The following is a 16,359-nucleotide window of genomic DNA, read 5'->3' on the forward strand; positions in this document are numbered from 1 at the left end:
CAAAGGTCGACCTCCAATAATATCTACATTCCACTGCCTCTGGATTGATTTTTCTATGAAGGAACAATACTTCATGTTACATCTCAAATGCCCAAACATATTTGTGGTTTCTTCTTGCACAACTGCGAGCAATGACAAGGAGAAGATACCAACTAGTCTAGAGAAATGACCTGTCAGTTGCTTCAATTGCTAAATAATAAAGCTAAATAAACGGATATAGTGGATAAATTGACTTTTTTTCCTTCTCTATCTCACGGTGGAAATATGCCTCTCTTTAAAGTCATCTCTCATAGCATTGAGTTATTACCTTACAAATATCAAGACTAAACAAATCGAATCCAGTACTTTAATTGATGCCAATACGATTCTACCATGACTATAGATTACTAAAGAATCTGCTCCATATCAAGATAAATATTCAGAAGGATAAAGAGATAACTGCACTATATAAGTCTCCTTCATTTAAGGGTTGTAAATGATGATCATACCATTGTCAAAGCTGGTTAAGGGGTGTACGAGCTGTGGTTCGATGGGATCACCACCATTCTACATGTCACGCACAAGCAAAGGAAGAAATAGTATCCGTATCTCTTAAAATATGGCCACATCCGTATAATAGTCTTCAGAAAAACCCTTCAAAACCCGCAGCCTCAGGGTTCAATCTACCACCATTTTTATCCACAAATCAAAATGCCAATTATCACCATTGGGAAACACTACTAAAATGATTATCTTTCGAGCAGAAATGGTATAAAATCAGACATCAAATGTGTTTACTCTTTAGGGATGATACGCGAGCAAATTACGGCAAGGAATAGACGATTGTACCGATGAAGGGCTTGCGTTTGACGTAAGGGTCGAGCTGGTTGCACCAACGGAGACGGCACGATTTGCCAGAGCGGCCAGGGATTCCCCGTGCGATTAGGCTCCAGTTCCTCGCCCCGAACTTCTTCACCGGATTGCTCAGCAACGCGTCCTCCTCCGACGGCCACGGCCCCTTCACTCGATCATCCGCCGGCGCCGCTCCCGCACCACCCCCGCCGCCACTGGCTCATCCTCCCGCCGCCGCCGCCTCCCCGGGATCTTTCGCTCCTCCATCTGCAGCGGGGGATTTAGAAGCAGATTCCTCTACGGCAGCAGAGGGAGCAGGAGGAGAAGAGGAAGGAGGGGGAGATGGCCGCGGCGGTGGCGGCGGAAGAGGGGTGGAGTCGGCCACCATCTCCATGGCGGTAGGTACTGCTCCGAAACTATACGGACCTGCCTAACCGCAAATTTGGCACTCGTAGGTCCAAGCTGGGGTTCGTTGTCGCAGGGGCAAATGTTTCGGGGAAAAATTCTCTGTGCATTGTGGGCGGTATAAAATCGTCTATGATGATTGATTTCTGCAACGGATTTAATAATTTTTTTTTTTTATATATCACATTCTGATCTCATACAAAAATTAATCATCGTAGATAATGCATGCGGTTGTACATCATCTGCGGTGTATAAAAAATTTTTCATATTTCGAAATTCTTCTCTTAACCATATCCCAATTTTGCAATCGGAGCATTCGAACAATAGCTAATGGATAGGGCTGATCATGGGCCGGCCCTCGGATCTAAGCTATATTCATTTTGAGTAATTTTTTATGTACCACATGCAATGCAGCAAAATTAACATGGAGCGGAGCCGTCTCCAACTCCGTCTCCATGGTGGAAGGCACTACTCCAAAACCATACCAACCCGTCTAACTGCAAATTTGACACTTGTTGGTTCAAGCCGGGGTTCATTTTTGTAGGGCAAATATTTTGAAACTTTTGAACCCGATCCTAATTTTGCCCTGAGAACCTTCGAGAAATAGCTAATAGATAGAGCTGTTCATGAGCCGACCCTCGAGCATAAGTTATATTCATTTTTACTCGGGCTTTGGACCAGACCAATTTAAATCTTGACATATTCTGTCACTAACGCTGCCGGCGATGTGCTCCACAAATGAGTCCTCCAATTGGGCTGGGTAGGCCCAAGTTCACTAGTTCATGATGGGCTTGTGCAGTTGCCAACATTCTGGCTTTTGAGATCTTCGTCTCGCGATTTCGATAGTGGACGGGACAAGTGTTGTTGGGGATTCTGGATAGGTTAGGCCCACACTCTCTCTGCCAAAATTAACAAAAAGGACCAATCAAAGTTTGCATGCATTAAGACATTAAACCGTTGAGTACAGTAAGGATGAGGACATCTTTTTTTTTTGTAAATCTTGTCTATCTCGTGCACAGGGACAACTGGATGACCCAAGTTACCTGATTCAAAAACAGGAAAAGCAAAAATCTCGCATGATGTTTAGAATATGGTTTGCATTTTTTACAGCTCTAGCACAAGAGTTATAATTCGTCTACCCAAATGCAATAAAATGGTGGGCTACATTGCTATTGATGAACGAATCAGCTTTGAAGGCGACTAGTAGTCTTCGGCTCTTTGCCAAGCATCGATTCTCATTACAAACACATGGTTTCTGCACGACGGGTGATTATGCCTACACTAATTTGATGTTTTAAATAATTGAAATGGCTACGAATTGATTTTGGTTGAAGACCGTGGAAGAATTTTTGTCCGCACTTACGAGCTGCAACTAGAAGGGTGTGCACCACCAGATGGGCCAGTAGACACTGTCGCTTAGCCTCAAAACTGATGGGCCTCCACTAGATTGGGTGATCTGGGCTGTACTCTGCTGTCCGATCTAGACCTGGACGTCGAAGGTTGGGGTGGCCAAGGGCGAGATGCATGATTAGTTTTTCATCATCCATTTATTTGTGATTGTTATTGTTATTGTTTTGTTGCCAGGACTGGACATGCCGAAGTCACAGCAGCCAAGCTTGTTTGACGGCTAGGTTGGTCTAGCTTAGCAAACCGTAGGGCATGAGTATGAAAACCATAACTTTCCTGTTTGTCTCGCGACCCGAGCCAAACTCATCCAAACTCTTCAGCCGGACGAGGAAAGCGTCTCATCTAATTTCTGTTGGTAACTGCGGAAGTGCAGTAGAACACTGAATCATTTAATTTGATATTTGAGATAGAAATAAGAGATGATAAAAAAAAAATACTTGATAATATTTTTCATTCAACCCTTGATCATATCAAAATGGTAGAATACAAGAGTTTATATACATACATATGACCCTTCAAATATCCTTACATATGTTGCATATGACCTAGCAATATTTCTCCATTATTTTCTTTATAGAATATGAAGTTATGACACTTTTACTAGGGGTCCAAGAATAAATCTAAGAATTAACTTCACCACATTTTCTTAAGATTTGACTCTATATATTTATTTCATTTATTATGACATGATTGTCCTATTACATCAAAATGTAACCTATGAGATTAAGCTTAGGTATTCAACATCCCCCTTTAAATTTAATTTTGCCTTCAATCATTCTAAGTAGAGTCTTGAGCTTGTAAAAATGATCCACCTTGAGAGACTTACTAAAAATATCAGCCACCTGATCATGAGATTTGACATATACGACTTCGATTTCTTTCTTCTTCATATGTTCTCGAACATCAATATATTTGCTCCTTTCATGGTAGATTGGATTCTTAGCCAAATCAATAGCGGACTTGTTATCAATATAAATCTTCGTAGTTTCATATTAAAAAATTAGAATCTCCTTGAGTAACCTTCTTAGCTAAATAGCATAAAAAAATACTAGATGATGTTGCTACACCCTCAGCTTCATAAGTAGAGAAAGTAACAATTGATTGCTTTTTAGAATATCATGTGAATATTGTATCTTCCATATAAAACAAAATCCTATAGTACTCTTTCTATCATCCATATCTTCCCTCCAATCACTATCCGCATAACTAGCACGATGAAAATTATTCAAATGTGTATAAAATAAACCATGAATAATTGTATCTCGGATGTAGTAGCCTAACTCCACAAAGAATATCCGATCTTGTACATATCAAGTATCTTATGCTCTCAACCAAGCTCTTGTAAAGAGTGGAGTCAACTGCTGTTCCTTTATCATACTTAGATAATTTGATACCACAATTTGTTGGTATATCAATTGGCTTGCAATGTTCCATTTTAAAACTTTGGAGAATCTCCTTTGCATAAGCTTCTGGGGACACGAAATACTTCTTTGATTTGTTTCACTTCTAATCCAAGGAAGTAAGATATGAGACTGTTATCCGTCATCTCGAACTCCTAAATCATTGTATACTTAGACTCTTCAAACATTTTGAGATTATTTTCTATGAAAATAAGACCATCCACGTTCATGCAAATAAGTAATATATCTCCCATTGTATTAGTTTTCATGTCAAGAGCATGCTCATAAGGACATTGAATATAGCCATTTTCTTTGAAATAAGTATCAATACAAGTATTCTATAATTTAGGTGTTTATTTCAAGCCATATAGAGCCTTCTTCAATTTCAAGACTTTTTCGTGCCTCTTTTTTGTATGTCCCATAGCTTATTCAATATACACCTCCTTATTAAAAATGCCATTCAAAAATGTTGATTTGACATCTATGGTAGTCCTTCATTCTTTATTATGACATGCTTCTTCAAACTTTAAAGGTTCACAATTAAAAAGAAGGCAAACAAGTTAATGTTAGCTCATCCATTACCTCATAAAATTTTTTTAGTCTTCTCCTCTTTCGTGGCCTTGAGCTTTTTTGTAAAATCGATGATGATGCTAGAGAACTATGATAAGAGGATGGTAATGCTGGCGGTGAAGACTCTTCAACTTCCAATCTTGCTTCTTCATCTTCTTTGATCTCTTTCATGTTCATGTTTCAATTTCAAGTGCCTTTTTCATCAAATTCTACATCCCTACTCACACATAATTTGAAGGTATTTGGATCAAACAACTTGTAGGCTTTGGATCTAGCATCAAAATCTAATAAAGATGTACTTAACACTTTTATCATCAAGCTTGGTTCTCTTTTGATCCGGTACATGTGTCTAGGTTATACTTCCGAACACCTTCAAATATGATATATCTAGCTTTCTCTCAGTTCAGGCTTCTTGTAGAGTCTTCTTCTCTAGGTTTTTTATGGGATATCTATTCAATATGTAGATAGCACAATCTACTGTCTCAACCCATCACTTTTTAGATAAATTTCTGCTCTTCAACATACTTCAGACCATATTAAGAATAGTTCTATTCTTCCTCTCGACTGACACCATTTTGTTGGGAGGAATAAGGAGTTGTCAAGGGACGTCGGAAACCATACTCTTCACAGAAATCTTCAAAGACTTTAGATGTGAACTTGCCACCTCGACAAGATCTCATGGCTTTGATGGAGTAGCCGCTTTGATTCACTACAATAAATAAGATTTATATTAGCAATCAAAATCATGGTAAAAAAATATAAAAATCTATTAGTAAAACCTATACTAATGGTTGGTAAACCACGGCAACAGGTGGCATCACTAAAAGCTATTACTGTAGTTTTGATGAGCATTTGTACAAGTAATTCTATGCTAATGATTTTGAGTCATCCTATAGCGATGGTTTGTAACCATCAGTATAACTTATTATAGCAATTATAACCATCGCTATAGATGCAATCAAATCAAATATTTTTTAAAAATAATGCTATATTTTATTGAAGTCATGTTCGTATATGGTATACTTACATTTGATCGAACTTATAATTATAATTAATCACCTATACAAAAAAAAAATTTAAAAATTATGCTATATTTTATTGAAGTCATGTTCATATATGGTATACTTGTATTTGATCAAACTTATAATTAATCATCTACATAAAAAATCAAACCTAAAACCTATTAAAAAGTTACTTAGTACTTAGCCACCATGATAATATTAACTTCTAATATAGAGTTATGATTTGTTATATTTATTCAAAGCTTATCCATATTATAAAGTATATTTATTTCAATCCTCTTCTTTTTGAAAGAAAATAAAAAGTTACATTACTTTATTTTATTCTTTATAATATTTTAAAAATCTTATTATTTAAAATATAAATAAATTTAACATATTTCTATAATCATAAATACTTTTTTCTAAAGTTCTTTAAAAGTAGATTCTTCTTATTTATATTATAAGTAAAAAAAATGATATTTAATATATAATATTTTTAAAACTTTATAGTATACATTTTATATAAGTAATCCTTATATTTTATATATATTTTTAATATAAAATAGATTGGATCAGATCCAAATTCTTGATTAAATCTATTTTTATATAGATTTTTTAATAATTATATCATAGATTATTACTTAATTGTGATATTATACATTCAATATTGATAGTGGATTTTATATATATCAAGAACTATTTTTATTTTTTATTAAATTATCTTGACTCATATAATTGAAATCATATTAATTTTAAAATTTGTTAAATATATACAATATCTTTTTCTAGAAAGTTTAAAGACATATTAAGTAATCAAATATTATCATCATAAAAATTCATATCAGTTTGCAAGGATACTAATTTATCATAAAAAAATCTATAAATAATTAATAATAAAATTTATTAGTTATATAATGATGTATAAATGATAAAATTTATTTCATTGATAAATAATTAATATTTTATAATAAAATTATAAATATTGCTAGTTATGTTTTATTTAATAAGAAAATATTATTTTTATATGATACCATCGTAAAATTATAAATTTTAGTAATATCTATAAATAACCATCACAATATTATAGATTTCTATGATAAATTTTAAAATCATGATAATAGAATACTATTTCTTGTAGCAATTATGAGATACCATTGCTATAACTTTTCGTAATACTCTTCATAAAGTGCTACAATATTGTATATCTTTTATGATATTTTTTAAAATCATTATCAGAGAGTATTTATGTAATATTTTTTTCTGAGTACTATAATTTTGTCGCTATAGGCTATTTTTGTTGTAGTGATTCTCAATATGTATTTTTAAACTTTTTAAAAATATCAAATACCTCAATTTTTTTTTTAAAAAGTGCATCCATATCTTTTTAGTACAATCATCAATGAAGGTAAGAAAATAATGGTACTCATTAAATGAAGAAGGCATGAGAAATCTACACACACCAGCATGGATAAGTTTCAGTGGCCTCTTTATACGATAAGATGTCTCTTTTGGAAAGCCCTTCATTGGATGTTTGTCAAGAACACAGCCTTCACATAACTACTTTAGATGATCTATATAGGGCAAGCCTTTTACCATCTTCTTATTTGATGACAACTTGAGGCCACCAAAATTGAGATATCCAAATCTTAAATGCTAAAGCCAACTAATATCTTTCATACATGTATTTAAATATATGACAATATCAAGCTTGATGTTTAACATAAATATTATATTTTTCGCCATGTCAATACTTTCAATCAATTTATTTTTTTAATCTCTTATCAAAAGACTATGATTTTTCATATGTATATCATAGCTTTTTTTTTTAAGAGTTGTCCTATGCTCAAAATATTATTTCTCGTATCCGACACATAATAGTCATTAGAGATAAATTGATGGTTTCTATTCTTTAAATTGATGATTTCTATTCTTCAAGCGAATTGGGATTTTATCTTTTTCTTTAAGGAGAACCTTCGATGAGTCTCCGAAAGTAACTTTTGGCCACCCACTGTTTCATCTATGTCGACAACATATTACATTTTCCACACGTATAGCTTCTTGCACTAGTGTTTAGGAACCATACATCTTACTTGCCGGACTCATCCTCCTCATATGCTAGCAAAAGAAATGGCTCTTCTTCTTCTTCCTTTCTCACAACCTGGTTAGCTTTCTTTTTAACTTGATTAGAATCATCATACCAATATTTCAATGCAAAGTGATCAAATTTCTTGCAATTGTAACAATGAATTTTAGATTTTCATACCTTCTAAAAGAGTCTCTTCTTCCTCATTTTTTTTTGGAGTCATCTTCATCGTCATAGTTTATATGTACACCTTGTGCTCAACTACTTCCATGAGCTCTATTTCGACCTTTGCTACGGCCTCTATTGCTTCCTTCATCTCTTATGACCTTCTAACCTTCTTTTAAAGAGCTTGTTTTAAAGAACATGCTCCATCGGATCTTGCTTCTTCTTGTGTAGCTTTTGCTCATGAGTTTAGAGAGATCCCATGAGTTCATCCGTGGTCATTGACTCTGGGTCCTTCGATTCTTCAATAGCCACTATTATAAATCAAACTTGGCATCTGAAGAGCATAGAATTTTCTCTATAACTTGGGTATCATTCATCGTCTCATCATTTCATCTCAATTGATTTACAATAGCTAACACCTTTTTACGAAATACTCCAAGATGGACTCCACGTCCATTTATAAGGCTTTAAACTCATCTTGCAATATTTGAAGGCAAACTTTCTTTACCTTCTCAACATCTTTGTAAGTATTTTAGAGCATTTCGCTTGATTGGAGGTGATGGTGATAGCAACTTTCTCAAGGCTTCATCCAAGCCTTAATAAATGATACGGAAGGCTTTCTTGTCCTTCTCGCTAGATTCTTTTAATATCTCCCTTTGATTCGCCATTAGAGTGGTTTCATCCTTAGGCTCCACAAAGCTCCATCAACTATCTCCCAAATATCTTGTGAGCCAAACAGCACATTTATTTGGATATTCCAATTCTCAAAATTATTGGTAAGATGAGAAATCAGAAGACTTTCACGTGCTATTACCAAGTTCTTCTATAGCTCTGATGCCACTATGTTGGTAATAGTGGAAGTGCAATAGAATACTAGGTCATTCAATTTTATATTTGAGGTGGATATAAGAGGTGATAAAATAAAGAAAATATATGCTAATATTTTTCATTCAGCTCTTGGTTATACCAAAATGATAGAGTGTAAAGGTTTATACACATATATGACCCTTCAAATACATACTATTATATGAGTTACATATGACCTAGTAATATTTCTCTATTATTCTCTTTATAAAGTACGAAGTTATGATATTTTTTATCAGGGGTCCAAGAATAAATTTGGAAATTAATTTTATCATATTTTTTTTTGGAACTTGACTCCATACATTTATTTCATTTATTATGAAGTAATTTTCCTATTAGATTAAAATAAAATTTATGAAATTAATTTTAGGTATTCAACAATTTCTCATAGCTGTAATGACGCATCGCACCTGCACATGCTCGATATGATATGTCAGGCAACTGTTTGATGCAATTTCGTCGAAGTTTCGTCCTTCGGTAGTTTTCATTTGCCGTCGTGCATTTTATGGCTACAACGCATGGTTCAAATGACCTAATTAATGCTTGTGTTGGCTCCAGTCGGGCACTGTTTGCACTCGTCAACCGGCCTTCCACAATAAAAAAAAATATATATTTTTGCTACCGACACCGGAGAAGTTGCTTGTGATGTTGCCACCGGAGATAGGCAATGGGCCGTGCCAGCACAGCACGGTCCAGACCCATCGGATTGAAATTTAACAGGCTATATCAAGTACGGCTCATATGGTAAATGGGCGTATCAGACATAGTCTGTTTAAACAAAACTCCCAGTCTCACACGATTCTAGGCCCAGAGATGGCAGGCCATGTCCGACATGGCTCATTGACCCGTTAGGCCCATGAGTCTAATAAATCTTATGGATCTTTTTCTAAAAAAATTTAAAATATAAAAATAAAAAATATTAAGTGATAAAAATATATGAGAAATAAAAAATATAAAATAAAAAAATTACATCTTCAATCCATTAATATTCATGATATTAATGCATGTTAAAATTAAAAAAAATTAAAAAAATAAAAAAAAATCAATGAATGATAAATTGTTTCAAAATTAAAAATATAAAAAGAATTTTATTTTTTAAAATTATTAAAATGACCAAAATGATTTAGAAACATAATGAGAATCTTATTTCATACGAATACCACAATCAAGAGCCTATAACGGATATAAACGAGCTATGCCAAGGCATGACCCATCTAAAGAGGGTCTGGGCTGGCATGCGGGCCAGGCTGTGCCTGGCCCGCGGGTCGTGCTAGTCCAAGCCCTTATGGGCCCTTATGGGTTGTGCCAGATCGGGGTCATGGGCTGCAAAACCCTGAGCCCAGTCCAGCCCCTTATATGTGCTGTGCCTAGCACAGCCCATTCCTATAGCAAGTGGGCTATATTAGGCATATCCCAATTCGTGTTAGGTCGGGCCGTGTAATAGGTGGCCCGACCCGGTGCCTATGTCTAGTTGCCACTCACTGATCGGTAATGTTGCAATTTTTATCATCCCTTGTTTTTTGGTCATTGCTTAGATCTGTAGCCATTTGGGTGTTTTTTCTTTTTTTTGCTTAGTCTTCTTACAAGATTTGGATCGGTCTACTCAAAAGATAGTTCCAAATATTTATGAATAGAGATCTAATCTAGCCTGTTATTGAATATTTTGAATGATTGTACTGTCCCAACCTATGAATCCTATAGAATTTCTAGCTCCATCATCAAAACAAACTCTTTAAAAGACAGAAAAATCGTGAAAGGAGTACTGATTGTAGTGGGGTATACTGAAAGATCCAAACAATCCTCTCTATCCTCGTGTTTCAAAACAAAATCCAAGCCAACATATTTATTTTGATCTTATTGCAGCATTATCAAAGCTGATGCACCTCAGGTATCATGTTGAAAAATTTTAGTTTTATGAATGTTCTACTAGCTCACATGATGTTGACCCAAGATCGGTATGAAGAATTAAATTAGTACAACTGATACTAAACGAATCATATGCACCTGGCTGCAACTTGCATCCTACGTACTTGCAAATTTTGTCTACCAGGATCATACATGGCCCTATATGTTAGAGTTGAAAATGAATTAGATAGGATGAAGTACGCATGCACGCGCACACACTTTTAGTTAACGAAGATATATAGGGATACGGATGTTAATTAGATGCTAAAATTTATATCTATAGTCATTTTAAACAAATACAAATCAAATATTGATGGTATCTCTATATATATATATATATATAGAGAGAGAGAGAGAGAGAATAAGAATAGTTAAACAATATAAACCATCATATCGAAGATAAATTATTTTCCTTTAAAGTTAATGAGGGCTATATAAAACTAAATATTACTGCAAATAAAATATTTAAATATAAATTGGATAATTATCTATACATAGCCATATGTGGTTTTTCTGGATAGAAATGGATGTAGATAATGTTATTATTCGAACATTAAAATTTGTATCAATATATCTAGATAGATTAGGATTTGTGAAATATATTCGGACAAATAATATCTAATCCACATATATGGTCGATATGATTTGGCCCATTTGTTGATCTAATACTCTGCCTGAATTGGTTAGGTCCATTCAGAATAAAGATAAATAGATTTCTTATATGTAAAGGAGAAATTAACATAGACACTAGATGAGTCCTATGCTCAATGAATGCTAAACAATGAGAAAATCAGCTAAACATGAACACAGAGAAAAAAGTAGGGGATTTGATGAGTGTTGATGAAGATCAAAAACACTTGAAATATGCCAACTTATTTGATCACTTGAAGTATTAGAAGACCAGTTTTGCATAAGGAGACATCTTATTTTGAATCTTAGATTTTTCATATCAAACTCGGAGGCCTGCTTTAGCATCTGAGATCCTCTATGGAGGCGTTCGATGACCCAATTAAATAAGATCATAATGGTAATCTAAGATCACGGGTGATCCTTATCCTGAGGTATTTGGATCTTCAATGATCTAAGAATACCATAGTTGGTATATGATGATCCAGTGACTAAAGTTTTCCGAGTATCTATGTGTAATATATTTGATATACTATAGAAATTTAAGATTACTAGCCATATAATACCAAAAATGCCCATGATATATGCCAGAAGGGTTTTTTATCTATTCTTAGTTCTCATGAATTAAGAGAATATAAGTAAATATATTGATTGTTATAGTGTTTGTATTTAAATCAATAAAGCAATTAGGTAAATCACCACTGTATGATAAGAGTTATCATCGGCTTGTCGAAGATAATGACTATTGTTAACCCAAAAAAGAGAAAGAAAAGGCTCAACTATTTTATATTCCTTAACTTATAAATATATTTGTATTGCAGATTCAACCATTTATTCTATTGCTGGTATTTTCATAAAGTAGGAAACAAATATATGTCAAGATAAATCAATGATGATATGCAGATGGAAATGAAAATTTTTTCTAAGTAGTTTTCCTTGTAAATTCACAGTATATTTCCTTTTAAAGTACACAAGTTTCTTGTTGTTCAATTATAGGAGAATGGAAAAGAAAATCCTGCCAAAAAAAGAATGGAAGAAAAAATATTTGATATTGGACAAAGGAAGAATTTTGTGATTGCTTTATGTACCATGTAAAGACATGACATATGTATAGATTGAATTAAGGAACCATTGTAGTTCCTTTACCTAGAAGCTATTCTTTATCCTTTTTTTGGGGAGGGGGGAAGTATGGGAAGCCAGGTCATAAAAGAAATCAACCACCTAAAGCTTATACTTTTTAGTATTATTAGTCTTCTTGACCAACCAATTTGCTAGCCCATTATCATCTATGAACTCTATAAATATATGGCTAGTCTAAATACATGCAATTTGTTCCTTAAAAAAAAAAAAGACGAGGATTGCCTACCATCTAAAGACGGCAAGCATGATTGGCTTCTCACAACTTACAAAGACCTTGGGCCCCCGGCGATCTTCAGACAAAGAAAAAAAAGAAAGAAAAGCTTAAAACTGTTTGATAACTATCTTCTATTACTGTCTTTGCATAGAACGTAAAAGCAGTTGTTTTCATTTAAGGCTAGATCCAACACCAAAGTGGGAAAAACCATGGTTCACCTCTTCAATGAATGGACAACAAGAGATGGCAATATTGGATGTGAAAAGCTCGGCAAGTCCTCGAAGAACTTTATTTCTAACCTGAGACAAAGCTCCATGCTTAATCCCACTTGAAGTTCCTACGGAAATATATGACCATGACTTTTCGAAACTTCAAAAGCTAAATGCTAATCCTGAAATATAGCTGATGGGATAGTTTTATGAACTCTTTTAAAAATCATGTCGCCCCCCAATGGGATGATGATGCTTTAATACATGCAATTTCATGTAACCCATTATCCAACCTACTTGCCATAACATATCTTAATTTAATACCAGACGAGGGGAGCATCTCACTCCCCTCATTTCTTCTCAAAAAAAAAAAAAAAAAAAGAAAAGAAAACAAGGATGAATCCAACATTTAATGCATGGCTACAGCCACAAGAAATTTGTGCTCAAAGAATTCTTATCAAATATTGTATGAAATAGAATGATCTAGAGGATTAAAAAAAAAAATCAATGCATCTTAGATATGCATACAAATCTATAGAAAAAAAAAAGATTTTTTGCATTGATATCAATGCTTAGAAAAACCAAAGAAACTTAACCAAACATAATAAATCATAAGACCTCACAAAAAAAAAAAAAGAAAAAATCATCCAAAGCACATATTCTTTGGTATTACTAGGCCTTTTAGCCAACCAGCTTGCCGACCCATTACCTTTATGAATATATGGCTTGCTTATGTACAACTTGGCATTTCAAAGAAAAAATAAGGTTGAATCTAACATCCAGCAAGTATATAATAGTTCCAAGAAATTTTAGCTCATAGAATTCTGATCAAATATCTTAGGAGATAGATAAATCTACAGGACAAAACTATAGAAAAAAATCGATGCATCTCAGATCCTATATCAAAAAGCTATGCATCTTAGATATATAGATAGATCTACCGGATGAAAAACATGATTCTACATGAATATCAATGTTCCAGAAAACAAGAGAGACTCAATTAAATTTAAGAAATCAAAAGATCAAAATATTAAGAAATTAAAAAAAATAAAAAATTAATATTTTATGAAATAAAAAAAACTCACTATGGCTAAAAAAAATAGAGAGAGCAAGGAAACAAGATGAGAATCTAAATCTCTTATGCATGGTGCTTCCTTGTAGATTCTCTGTCCTGGATAGCTCTTTATTAGACAACATTTTTCTGAAGTCTCTCGTGTATAACGGGCAAAGATTTGATCAATACTTAACTGCTAGATCCACATACAAAATTATCCTAAAACTTTATCCCAAGATCAGTGCATTGAGATAATTTTGGACACCCATCCTCAAAGATGGATTTTCCATCATCAAGTTGGATGATGATTTGAGAAGTAGGGTTGATCTAGGTTCACTGTCATATAGGATCACTAGGGTACAACTAAACATAACAATCTTATCACCTTCATTCAAATTACCCTTTGATGCTAGGTAGATCGTCCCCTACTAAACACCCCCCAAAACAATTAAAAAGATGTTTATACATTTTAGTTTTGTTTCCCTCTTGACTAATTATTCAGCATTTCTTAAAATTTTTACATACTACAAGCACGCATCTTGTCCAACGAAGAAAGCAGCTCGCTGCCGGATTTCTAATACCTTTTTCTTTTTCAGTCCATGCATTCTCTTTTCCCAGTAGGAAGTATGGCGTGCTGAGAGTCTCTCTACGTTTCTATTAACATAAGAGAGTTAGTTGTTTGAGAGCAGCCATGATCTCTGCTCCTAAAATTCATCCTAACAATTGTCGCATCTTTTTTCTTTTGAGCAAGATGATAGGCAAGCCCACAATCTTCATTTATTTGACAACAATTATAGCTTTTGAATTCCCAAATTTAACTGTAAACTGGTACTGCTTAGTCTCTCAGCGAATGTCTTTGTTCGAAGCAGACGGTAAGAAACCAACGTGCAACAGCACTATTCTGTATTTTTGGAGGCACCTGGGGAAGCTAAACCTTCCAAGTACGCTTTTCCATTGCATATTATATTAAAAGATTTTGACGCCCGGCCCATTTGTGGACCAGAACTTTAACATTTAAGCCCTGTTGATCCAAAATGTGACTTTCGATCTATTACAATTAGGTATTTAACTTTAAGTCCCTCATAAGATAAAAATATCCTTATTTTTAATACGGTGACTGTCCTATCTAAATTCCCTTCCCAAAATTCTCTTCTTCCTTCTTCCCTCCCCGCTGACTGTTCGAGAGGCACTGCTTCACCACGTACAGTCGAAGAACATCTTCAATCTGCTCACAATGCCTCCCTAAATATACCCTGTACATAGTTATAATCATGTTCCTTTTTTTTTGAGGACGAACGGAGGGGGCGGCCGAAAGCGGCGTAGGCAATTGAAGGGCCGGGGTGCGGTGCTGGCAGTGCGGAGTAGCAGTCGGAGGGCGGTGCGAGTGGCTAGAGGGCAGCACGGGCGGCCCGAAGGGGGGCGGTGTGGGTTGCCAAGGGCATCGCGGGTGGCTGGTGGGCGGTGTGGATGGCTAGGGGGCAGCGCCAGGGGTCGCCATGTGGTGCCGGAGGTGCGATGAGGGGTGGCATGTGTGGAGGAGCCCGAGGCCGTTGGAGGGGGGAGTCTGTGGCATGCAAGGGAAGGAGAAGAAAGGGAGAAAATAAAATAATAAAAATAAAATAATAAAAATAAAAATAAATATTAAATAATAATAATAATAATATTTTATTTATTTATTTATATTTTTAAAATATTTCTAGAGAGTCACCCTTTCAAAAAAATATTTTATATATTTTATTTATTTATTTATTTATATGTTTAGTTATATTTTTTTAAATAAATAATTTATTAATAAATAATTTTTTCTAAAAATAGTTTTAAAAAATTCTTAATAAAAATAATTTCTAAAATAACTAAAATAAAAAGATAAAATAATAAAATAAAATAAAATAAAATATTTAAAAATATTTAAAAATAAATTATTTTTTGTAATGAAAATAATGAGATTTTCAAAATAATGATAAAATAATATTTTTAAAAAAATAATTTTGAAAAATATGTAGGGGCACTAAGAAGTGATGGCCTATGCTTTTAAAATTATTTTTTAAAATTAATATTTTTAATTATAATTTTTGTAGTAATTTTTGTTTAGTCAATTTGATGAGGAGTTGATGCCACGTAGGAGAAACATAAGTACACCAGCCATCTCAATCCATGATGAGTTTGAGTCTACTCTCGCAGCTATGTCGAACAACCACAACCCCCCTCCAGTATCAAAGTCTGAGTCTGCTCCCTCGATGATTTTAATAATAAATAAAAATTATTTTTTTAAAATTATTTTAAAAAATAATAATAAATTATTTTTTAAAAATAATAAAATAATATTTTTAAAATTATAGTTCAATAATAATAAAAATTAACTGTGTGTAATATTAAATTAACTCTGTGCATGATTCATTTAACTATGTAGTGTTAAATTAACTATGTGCAATATTAAATTAACTATGTACAGAATTCATTTAACTATGTGCAGTGTTAAATTAA

This window comes from Elaeis guineensis, chromosome 5 (genome assembly GCF_000442705.2).
Source record: "Elaeis guineensis isolate ETL-2024a chromosome 5, EG11, whole genome shotgun sequence".
Taxonomy (NCBI): domain Eukaryota; kingdom Viridiplantae; phylum Streptophyta; class Magnoliopsida; order Arecales; family Arecaceae; genus Elaeis; species Elaeis guineensis.